A 12,493-nucleotide genomic window follows, 5' to 3' on the forward strand; every position below is an offset into this window, starting at 1 on the left:
TAATCACGTATGGTCCCCTCCACCGGAATTTCAGTTTCCCGGGGAATAGCCTGAGTCTAGAGTTAAACAACAGGACCTTCTGTCCTGGTTCAAAGATTCTAGATGACAGCTTTCTGTCATGCCATTTTTTTTATTTTTCTTTATAAAGCTTGGCATTTTCGAAAGCTGTGAATCTGAATTCCTCTAGCTCATTTAGCTGGAGCAATCGTTTTTCTCCTGCTAATTTGGCATCAAAGTTTAGGAATCTGGTTGCCCAGTAGGCCTTATGTTCCAGTTCCACGGGCAAGTGGCATGCCTTACCATACACGAGTTGGTATGGAGAGGTCCCTATAGGGGTCTTGAATGCTGTTCTGTAAGCCCACAGAGCATCATCCAAGCTCCTTGCCCAATCCTTTCTATGGGTATTTACTGTCCGTTCCAGGATTCTCTTTAATTCTCTGTTAGAGACTTCAGCTTGCCCATTGGTTTGTGGATGATATGGTGTGGCCACTTTGTGGCGAATTCCATACCGAACCATGGCAGAGTAAAGCTGTTTATTGCAGAAGTGAGTGCCCCCATCACTGATTAACACTCTAGGGACACCAAACCTGCTAAAGATATGTTTCTGGAGGAACTTCAGCACTGTTTTAGTATCATTGGTGGGTGTGGCAATAGCCTCAACCCATTTTGATACATAGTCAACTGCCACCAGAATATAAGTGTTTGAATATGATGGTGGAAAAGGTCCCATGAAGTCAATTCCCCATACGTCAAACAACTCGATTTCCAAGATTCCTTGTTGAGGCATGGCATAACCATGAGGCAGATTACCAGCTCTTTGGCAACTGTCACAATTACGTACAAACTCTCGGGAATCTTTATAGAGTGTGAGCCAATAGAAGCCACATTGGAGGACCTTGGTGGCTGTTCGCTCACCTCCGAAATGGCCTCCATATTGAGATCCGTGGCAATGCCATAGGATTCTCTGTGCTTCCTCTCTGGGGACACACCTACGGATAATTCCGTCTGCACATCTCTTAAAGAGATAGGGTTCATCCCACAAGTAGTACTTTGCATCAGGGACTAATTTCTTCTTTTGTATTCTATTGTACTCCTTGGGTATGAACCGTGCAGCTTTATAGTTTGCAATATCGGCAAACCATGGTGCTTCCTGAATGGCAAATAGATGCTCATCAGGGAACGTCTCAGAGATCTCAAGAAAGGGGAGGGACGTCCCTTCCACTGGCTCTATCCGGGACAGATGATCAGCCACTTGGTTCTCTGTCCCTTTTCTGTCTCTTATTTCTATATCAAACTCTTGCAGAAGCAATACCCATCTGATGAGCCTGGGTTTTGAATCCTGCTTTGTGAGTAGATATTTAAGAGCAGCATGGTCAGTATACACAATCACTTTTGATCCTACTAAGTATGATCTGAACTTGTCAATGGCGTAAACCACTGCAAGTAGTTCTTTTTCTGTGGTTGTGTAATTTTTCTGGGCATCATTTAGAACGCGACTGGCATAATAAATGACATGCAGAAGCTTGTCATGCCTCTGTCCCAATACTGCACCAATGGCATGATCACTGGCATCACACATTAACTCAAATGGCAATGTCCAGTCTGGTCCAGAAATGACTGGTGCTGTGACCAGCTTAGCTTTCAGCGTTTCAAACGCCTGCAGGCATGCTGTGTCAAACACAAATGGCGTGTCAGCAGCTAGCAGATTGCTTAGAGGTTTTGCGATTTTTGAAAAATCCTTTATAAACCTCCTATAGAATCCTGCATGCCCTAGAAAGCTTCTGATTGCCTTAACATTGGCAGGTGGTGGTAATTTTTCAATTACCTCTATTTTTGCTTGATCCACTTCTATTCCCTTATTTGAGATTTTATGCCCAAGAACAATTCCTTCAGTCACCATGAAGTGACACTTTTCCCAGTTTAAAACTAGGTTGGTTTCTTGGCATCTTTTCAGAACAAGTTTCAGGTGATCAAGACAGGAGCTGAATGAGTCTCCGTATACTGAGAAGTCATCCATGAAGACTTCCAGAAATTTTTCCACCATGTCAGAGAAAATAGAGAGCATGCATTTCTGGAAGGTTGCAGGCGCATTACATAGCCCAAATGGCATCCTTCTATAAGCAAACACTCCAGATGGGCATGTGAATGCTGTTTTCTCTTGATCCTGGGGATCCACTGCAATCTGGTTATAGCCTGAATAGCCATCCAAAAAGCAGTAATAATCATGACCTGCTAGTCTCTCTAGCATCTGGTCTATGAATGGTAAAGGAAAATGATCCTTTCTGGTGGCTGTATTGAGCCTTCTGTAGTCAATACACATGCGCCACCTTGTAACTGTTCTTGTGGGAACCAGTTCATTTTTTTCATTATGAATCACTGTCATGCCTCCTTTTTTTGGGACGACTTGAACAGGGCTCACCCAGGGGCTATCAGAAATAGGATAAATAATCCCAGCCTCTAGTAACTTGGTGACCTCTTTCTGCACCACTTCCTTCATGGCTGGATTTAGCCGCCTCTGTGGTTGAACCACTGGTTTGGCATTATCCTCCAATAGGATTTTGTGCATGCATCTAGCTGGGCTTATGCCCTTAAGGTCACCTATGGACCACCCAAGAGCTGTCTTGTGTGTCCTTAGCACTTGAATAAGTGCTTCCTCTTCCTGTGAATTTAAAGCAGAGCTTATGATCACTGGAAAAGTGTCACCTTCTCCCAGAAATGAATATTTCAAGGATGGTGGTAGTGGCTTGAGCTCGGGTTTAGGAGGTTTTTCCTCTTTCAGAAGAAAGTTCAGAGGCTCTTTCATGTCCTCTGAATCCTCCAAATCAGGCTGAACATCTTTAAAGATGTCTTCCAACTCTGATTCGAGACTCTCAGCCATGTTGATCTCTTCTACCAAAGAGTCAATGAGATCAACTTTCATGCAGTCTGTTGATGTGTCTGGATGCTGCATGGCTTTGACAGCGTTCAACTTAAACTCATCATCATTGACTCTCAGGGTTATTTCCCCCTGTTGGACATCAATGAGGGATCGTCCAGTTGCTAGGAAGGGTCTTCCTAGAATGAGAGTAGCACTCTTGTGCTCCTCCATTTCCAGCACAACAAAGTCAGTGGGAAAGGCGAATGGCCCAACTCTGACAATCATGTCCTCAATCACGCCTGATGGGTATTTAGTGGAACCATCAGCAAGTTGGAGACATATCCGGGTTGGTTTAACTTCTTCAGTTAAGCCAAGCTTCCTGATAGTGGATGCAGGTATTAGGTTGATGCTTGCCCCAAGATCGCATAAAGCTGTCTTGGTGCAATCACCTTCTAATATGCATGGTATCAGAAAACTCCCAGGGTCTTTAAGCTTTTCAGGAAAGCTTTTCAGAATGACTGCACTGCATTCTTTAGTGAGGAGAACTCTTTCTGTTTCTCTCCACTCCTTTTTATGACTCAAGATCTCTTTCATGAACTTGGCATAAGAAGGTATTTGCTCAAGTGCCTCTGCAAATGGAATCTTTATTTCAAGAGTCCTTAGATAATCTGCAAAGCGAGAAAATTGCTTATCCTGCTCCTCTTTCCGGAGTTTTTGAGGATAAGGTATCTTGGCTTTATATTCCTCAACCTTAGTGGTTAAAGAAGCCTTTTTAGAGGGGTTGTTATCAGCACTTGTGTGTATCTGATCCCTCACTGGCAATTGAGTGCCAGAGTCAGAAGCTGGAGTGACGTTAGACGCCAGCTCACTGTCTGTTCCTGGCGCCTGAACGCCAGAAATGTGCCCATTTTGGGCGTTCAACGCCAGATTCTTGCCCATTTCTGGCGTTGAACGCCAATCCTGCCTTGTTTCTGGCGCTGAACGCCAGTTTTGGGCATGGTCTGGGCGTTCAGCGCCAGCCTTCCACCCATTTTCTGGCGTTTTAGTGCCAGAATTATTTTTCCCTGGGCTCTTACTGTCCTCAGGTGAATCTTTGGTGGGTCGCTTATTTCTTGAATTTTTGATGCCTTGAGGTGGGGTATTTAATGTTTTCCCACTTCTTAATTGAACTGCTTGGCATTCTTCTGCTATTTGCCTTGATAGCTGCTGCTTTGTTTGCTTAAACTGTTCGTCCATATGTATATTAGCTATCCTTGTCTCCTGTAGCCTGTCTTTGAATTCAGCTAGCTGCTTTGTTAGAAAATCCAATTGCTGATTGAATTCAGCAGCTTGTTTTACAGTACTGAATTCAGCAGTTACTGTTTTAACCTCTTCATTCATGGAAGGGTTGCTGCTTAGATACAGATGCTGATTCCTGGCAACTGTATCAATGAGCTCTTGAGCCTCTTCAATTGTCTTTCTCATATGGATAGATCCACCAGCTGAGTAATCTAGAGACATCTGAGCTCCTTCTGCAAGCCCATAGTAGAAGATGTCTAACTGAACCCACTCTGAAAACATTTCAGAGGGGCATTTTCGTAGCATCTCTCTGTATCTCTCCCATGCATCATAAAGAGATTCATTATCTCCTTGTTTAAAGCCTTGGATGTCCAGCCTTAGCTGTGTCATCCTTTTTGGAGGGAAATATTGATTCAGGAATTTTTCTGTCAGCTGTTTCCATGTCCTTATGCTGGCCTTAGGTTGGTTATTCAACCACCTCTTAGCTTGATCTTTCACAGCAAATGGAAATAGTAATAGTCTGTAGACATCCTGATCTATTTCTTTATCATGTACTGTGTCAGCAATCTGTAGAAACTGTGCCAGAAACTCTGTAGGTTCTTCCTGTGGAAGACCGGAATACTGGCAACTTTGCTGCACCATGATAATGAGCTGAGGATTCAACTCAAAGCTACTAACTCCAATGGAAGGTATACAGATACTACTTCCATATGAAGCAGTAGCGGGGTTAACATATGACCCCAAAGTCCTCCTGGACTGTCCATCTCCACTTATGTCCATAATGGACATATGGATATAACTTGGACTGATTTACCTTTTTATTTATTTTATTTTATAAGAAGTGAATACTTAAATAAAATAAAATAACTAAAAAGAATTTGAATTTTGAAATTAAATTTTTTTTTTATAAAAAAAAAATAAAAATAATTAGTTAATAGAAAAGAAATTTTTGAAAAAGAGGGGAGATATTTTCGAAAATTAGAGAGAGAGAGAGAGTTAGTTAGGTAGTTTTGAAAAAGTTAAGAAACAACAAAAAGTTAGTTAGTTAGTTGAAACAAATTTTGAAAAGATAAGAAGTTAGGAAGTTAGAAAAGATATTTTGAAAAGATATTTTTGAATTTAGTGAGGAGAGAGAAAAACAATAAGATAGTACAAGATTTAAAATTTTTAGATCTAATGCTCCTTGTTTTTGAAAATTTTGGAGGGAAAACACCAAGGAACACCAAACTTAAAAATTTTAAGATCAAGACACAAGGAAAACTCAAGAACACTTTGAAGACTCACAAGAACACAAAAACATGAAGAAAGAACACCAAACTTAAAATTTTTAGAAAACCAAACCAAAATTTTCGAAAACCAAAGGGAAATCAACAAGAAAACACCAAACTTATAGTTTGGCACACAATTTAATAGAGAAAATATTATTTATGAAAAAGAAGGTTTTGAAAAGAGTATAAAAGACTCTAACCCAATTACCAAGAACACAGATTAACGCTCTAGTCAAATGAGTTATGGAATTTTCGAAAATTTTAAGAAAGATTATTTTTTTGAAAACACCAAACTTAAAGTTTGGCACAGGATTTAATAGAAAAATTATTTTTAAAAAAAAAAAGTTTTAAAAAATATGAGAGCCAATTATCATGAACATAAACACCACGTTCTAACTAACTGAGCTATAAATTTAAAGTGTTTTAACAAGGGATAAATAATAAAAGACTCTAAACCAAAAAGAAAGAATTTTTTTTTTCTAATCTAAGCAACAAAATAATCCGTCAGTTGTTCAAACACGAACAATCCCCGGCAACGGCGCCAAAAACTTGGTGCACGAATTGTGAATCACACTTTTCACAACGCGTACCACTAACCAGCAAGTGCACTGGGTCGTCCAAGTAATACCTCACGTGAGTAAGGGTCGAATCCCACGGAGATTGTTGGTTTGAAGCAATCTATGGTTATCTTGTAAATCTTAGTCAAGAAGTCAATTATGTTTATCAGTTGAATTGTGAATAACCAAGAGAGCATAAATTAAAGGTTACTTGTTGTGCAGTAATGGAGAATATGTTGGAGTTTTGAAGATGCTTTGTCTTCTGAATCTCTGCTTTCCTCTGTCTTCTTGTTCACGCACGCACGTCCTTCTATGGCAAGCTGTGTGTTGGTGGATCACCGTTGTCAATGGCTACCTTCCATCCTTCCAGTGAAAACTATGCTCACGCGCTCTGTCACAGCGCGACTAATCACCGGTTGGTTCTCGATCCGGTTGGAATAGGATTTACTATCCTTTTGCGTCTGTCACTAACGCCCTGCCTTCAGGAGTTTGAAGCTCGTCACAGTCATTCAATCCTTGAATCCTACTCGGAATACCACAGACAAGGTTTAGACTTTCCGGATTCTCATGAATGCCGCCATCAATTCTAGCTTATACCACGGAGATTCTGATTAAGAGATCTCAGAGATACTCATTCAATCGGATATAGAACGGAGGTGGTTGTCAGGCACACGTTCATGGTTTGAGGAAGGTGATGAATGTCACAGATCATCACCTTCATCACAGTTAAGCGCAAATGAACATCTTAGATAGGAACAAGCGTGTTTGAATGGAAAACAGAAATACTTGCATTAATTCATCGAGACACAGCAGAGCTCCTCACCCCCAACAATGGGGTTTAGAGACTCATGCCATCAGAGAATACAAAGTTTAGATCTGAAATGTCATGAGATACAAAATAAGTCTCTAAAAGTTGTTTAAATACTAAACTCGTAGCCTAGGTTTACAGAAATTGGATAAACTATGATGGATGATGCAGAAATTCACTTCTGGGGCCCACTTCTGTGTGCTGGGGCCCACTTGGTGTGTGCTGGGGCTGAGACTTAAGCAATCCACGTGCAGAGGCCATTTGTGGAGTTGAACGCCAGTTTTTGTGCCAGTTTGGGCGTTCAACTCCAGTTTTTTATCCTTTTCTGGCGCTGGACGCCAGAATTGGGCAGAGAACTGGCGTTGAACGCCAGTTTACGTCGTCTATTCTTGTGCAAAGTATGGACTATTATATATTGCTGGAAAGCCCTGGATGTCTACTTTCCAACGCAATTGGAAGCACGCCATTTCGAGTTCTGTAGCTCCAGAAAATCCACTTTGAGTGCAGGGAGGTCAGAATCCAACAGCATCAGCAGTCCTTTTTCTGCCTGAATCAGATTTTTGCTCAGCCCCTTCAATTTCAGCCAGAAAAATACCTGAAATTACAGAAAAATCATATTTCTGGACTTTACTATGAGTTTATGTGTTTTTCTGTGATTTCAGGTATTTTCTGGCTGAAATTGAGGAACCTAAGCAAAAATCTGATTCAGAGGCTAAAAAAGAACTGCAGATGCTGTTGGATTCTGACCTTCCTGTACTCGAAGTGGAATTTTTGGAGCTACAGAAGCCCAACTGGCGCGCTCTCAATTGCGTTGGAAAGTATACATCCTGGGCTTTCCAGAAATATATAATAGTCCATACTTTGCCCGAGATTTGATGGCCCAAACCGGCGTTCTAAATCAGCATAGAAATTTTAGCGTCAAAACGCCAAAATTGGCATAAAAGCTGGAGTTAAACACCCAAACTGGCACAAAAGCTGGCGTTTAACTCCAAGAAAAATCTCTACATGTGAAAGCTTCAAGGCTCAGTCCAAGCACCACCAAGTGGGCCCGGAAGAAGATTTCTGCATTAATTGCTTATTTCTGTAAACCCTAGGCTACTAGTTCTCTATAAATAGGACCTTTTGCTATTGTATTTTAAATCTTTGATTAGTCTTATGCTATCTTAGACCTTTATGGGGGATGGCCATTCGGCCATGCCTGAACCTTCATTACTTTTGTATTTTCAACGGTGGAGTTTCTACACACCATAGATTAAGGTGTGAAGCTCTGCTGTTCCTCATGAATTAATGCAAAGTACTATTATTTTTCTATTCAACTCAAGCCTATTTCTTCTCTAAGATATACACTCGTTCTTCAACCTGACGAATGTGATGATCCATGACACTCATCATCATTCTCACCTATGAAAGCGTGCCTAACAACCACTTCCGTTCTACTTGCAATAGCTTAAGTGCGTATCTCTTAGCCTCCTAATTCATGACGCATGGTTGCCTCACCTAACAACTGAGCCTTCCATTCCATGAGATCAGAGTCTTTGTGGTATAGGCTAGAATCAATTGGTAGCATTCTTGAGATCCGAAAAGTCTAAACCTTGTCTGTGGTATTCCGAGTAGGATCTGGGAAGGGATGACTGTGACGAGCTTCAAACTCGCGAGTGTTGGGCGTAGTGACAAACGCAAAAGGATCAATGGATCCTATTCCAACATGATCGAAAACCAACAACTGATTAGCCGTGCGGTGACAGCGCATTTGGACCATTTTTACTGAGAGGACGGGAGGTAGCCATTGACAATGGTGAAACCCAACATAAGCTTGCCATGGAAAGAAGTATGAATGATTGAAAGAAGGCAATAGAAAAGCAGAGATTCAGAAGGAACAAAGCATCTTTATACGCTTATCTGAAATTCTCACCAATGAATTACATAAGTATCTCTATCCTATTTTATGTTTTATTCATCTTTTAATTATCAATTCTCCATAACCATTTGAATCTGCCTGACTGAGATTTACAAGATGACCATAGCTTGCTTCAAGCCGACAATCTCCGTGGGATCGACCCTTACTCACGTAAGGTTTATTACTTGGACGACCCAGTGTATTTGCTGGTTAGTTGTGCGGAGTTGTGATAAAGAGTTGAGATTACAATTGTGTGTACCAAGTTTTTGGCATCATTGATGATCACAATTTTATGCACCAGGCTTTAACTCAAAATTGTTAGCATTCAAATTAGGGGTGACAATGCTACTACCACAATGCCAAGGATTTGGGGTAGTTAAGGATCTAAGAGTCCTCCTAACTTGCTGGTCATTTAGGACATTAGGAGCAATAACATTGTTGTTGTTAGCTGCCATATTGAATTCAGACTCTTCTTCAATTTTCTCTTCAATCTCTTCTTCAACTCTCTAGTCTCTAGCTTGTTTTCATTACCTCTAAAGAGTCATTTTAATTTTAGGATCAAATTGAAGAGGTTCTTTATCCTTATTGTTTTGCATAAACACACACACAAAAAACAAGGGAAATTGGGATTCTATACGTCAAAGTGAAGAGAATCTCCATTGAGGTAACTAGCAAAAATTAAATGACAAGAAAAGAAATGGTCTGATCTTGGTAATCAATTGATTGGTTTGTTGTTAATCTCTATTAATCCCTAGCAATAGCGCCAAAAACTCGATGCAGATTTTACAAAACCACAAACGATCGACAAGTGTACCGAGTCGTACCAAGTAATATCACGGGAGTGGGTTATTGTTTCCACAAGGATTAATGGATTAAGCAAACAATGATCAATTGATTAATCTAATTAGACAATCAAAATCAAGGGTTTCAAAAGCAATTACATAAAAATAGTGAATTCAATAAAAGCAAGTCATAAGTAATTGAGAAGGAAATATGATTCAAAAGAGTTAAGGTTTCAGAGATGTTAAGACTTCTGGAAAAACGTTTTTCATTTTTCATCTTGATCAAGCAATGATGTATCTATGGCAAATCCTTAGTAATCAAACTCTGATTTCTAGGTAATTCAATTTCTCTAATCCTAATAAATTATCAATCCCTTGATTAATTGATTGACATAAGAGGTTAAGTGCTTTCACTTATTCAAAAATCATACCATTCTCAATAACCAAACTTGGTTGATTCGATGTCACTTATCAAATCCAAGGCCAAAATCTAAGAACCATGAGAAGAAGTTTTCAAGTTGAATTCAATTAAATAACTTTTTTAAGATATTAAAAGAATTCAAGTCATATTAGAATTGCTTTCTAACACATTCAAATCTTTTGGATGAAGAACGAAAACTTTTTCTTAAGAAAACATCAATGCATTAATCAAGATAGAAAAGTTATAATATTAATCTATAGGAATCAACAAAACTCCAAACCATAACCAATAAAATTAGTAACTAGTGCTCCAAAAGAAAACCTAAAAAAGTTGGGTCATGCGTACGCATGAGAGATGCATACGCATAATTGGGCAAAATTTCTCATTAGTGCGTATGCATAGGGATGCGTACGCATGATCTATAAAACTTTTAAGCCATGTGCGTACGCATGGAGATGTGTACACATGATTCAGCAAACTTTTAAGCCTTGTGCATATGTATGGGAGATGCGTGCGCACGACTGCCCCTTCGAATGCGTGCCAAAATGATATGCCCCTTCATCTTGGTGTGTTGCACGCCATGTAGAGACGGACTCAAGGGGGGCAAGTAGTGGCCTCAACCCCCCCCCCCCCCCAATAAATTTTAAACTCGTACTATTATAATAGATGCATTATATATAGTAAAATTTAATAGCATAGTAATAGTAAAAAGAGTTGAAATTCTTTATCTATTAGGGTTCAAATTTTTCTACATGTATTTATATTATTTGTATTTTTTATTTGATTTAGAGTTATTTTTATATTTCTTTTTTTAAAATTAATTTGAACATCTATAATCATATAAAAATATTTTAATATTATTTATAATAATATTATTCTTTTTCTAATTTTATTTAATTATTTTTTAATTATTTTTCTATTAATTTTTACCTCTATTATTATATAAAAATACTTTAATATATTTTAAATTTACGTAACAAAATTGTCAATGCAATTAATTTATATTATTTTATGTCATATATTTTTTAATGATATAAAACATAAAAATATAATTTACTGTCACGTAAATACTTAATAAAATAAATTAATTAACAAAATATTTAAAAATAGATAATTTTATATTTTATTAGATATAAAATCATAAAAAAATTATAAAAACTGAGATAATTTTTTTATTTAACAAATATTTATTAATTTTTTAATTAAAAAACTAATTATAATTATATCTATTATTAAATATATGACATTATATTTGATTATGCAAGATTTTAATTTTTGGCACCTCCACTCTTAGATTTCTGGATCCGTCCCAGATGCCATGGTTCTTGGCCTCTTGGAGCACGCTTTTTGGGCATGTGACACGCCCTAACTTTGGCGTGTTGCATGCCTACTTTTATGCGCATACACCATAAATTATTATATATCGTTGGAATATTCTAGATGTTAGCTTTCTAACGCCACTAAAAGCACTTTATCTGGACCTCTATAGCTCAAGTTATGCTCGTTGGAGTAGGAAGAAGTTAGGGTTGCACACCCACTTTGTGCACAAAATTACCCCCTGGACTTTTGGCCTAGTGTGCCACGCCCTCATGTTGGCGTGTGGCATGCCAATGCTCTGTTTTGGCTGCCTGGGCGTGTGGCACGCCCTCCTTTTTGGCATGTTGCATGCCCTCTCCTATGCGTTCTTGTATGGGCGTGTTGCACGCCCTCCTTTCTGGCGTGTTGCATGCTAGTTTTCTGTCTCTTGAAGGATGCTTTTTTGGTTGCTTTTTTTGCTTATGCTTTGCGTTTTTTTTTTTTTTGCTATCGTTCTCCTATAATTAATAAGAAATCAAAGCACTCAAAGTACTAATAGAATAACCTTAAAACAAGCAAAAAGTCATCAATTTTCTTTAAGAAACACCAAAAAAAGTACTTAAGATGTTCATGCATCAGCGGTTCTAGCCTCTTGAGTCTTTCTCTCCAACAAATCCAAGGCTCAATCAATTCTTCACTAATCCAAGCTTCAATAAACTATATTCATCAATCTAATTTCATTCAAATTACACAAGGTTCATACTAGAGTTTCACACCAATTAGGAGAAAGTAGAGGGAAAGAGTTTTCTTATCTTATTCCACATAAACATGGGTTAAAATTTCTACTAGAATTTGAGCTTGAGCTTTTCCTAAAGCATCAAAACCACAATTTTTAATACGTCACACCTCCAAAATTCGAAAATAGTAAGAAATAGAGAAAAGTTTTCGCGATTACTCATTGCAAAAGAGGTATAAAAACGTATAGAAAAAGATGAGAGGAATGTGTAACCGCAAACAGATCGTCAATCTGATCCCCAGTTAGTGAGAAAAGTGGATTTCAAGGTATTGATGATTAATACTTTAGAATTTTTCTTCTCTTCCTCTCCTCACTCTCGAGCACTCTCTCTCTCTCATTTTGCTAAATGTATATGAAAAGAGGGTGGAGTCACGTTTTTTGACTTTATAAATGAGGAATGTTTTCGTTTTTTTTTTTTTTTTTTGTCTATTGATCTTATCTATGACCAAAATTATAAGGATATATATTTTGGTTTGTATTCTAAATATTTTTCTGGTCAATTTTACATTTTTATTTCTCCCATACGCAATACC

This window comes from Arachis hypogaea, chromosome 12 (assembly GCF_003086295.3).
Source record: "Arachis hypogaea cultivar Tifrunner chromosome 12, arahy.Tifrunner.gnm2.J5K5, whole genome shotgun sequence".
Lineage (NCBI taxonomy): Eukaryota > Viridiplantae > Streptophyta > Magnoliopsida > Fabales > Fabaceae > Arachis > Arachis hypogaea.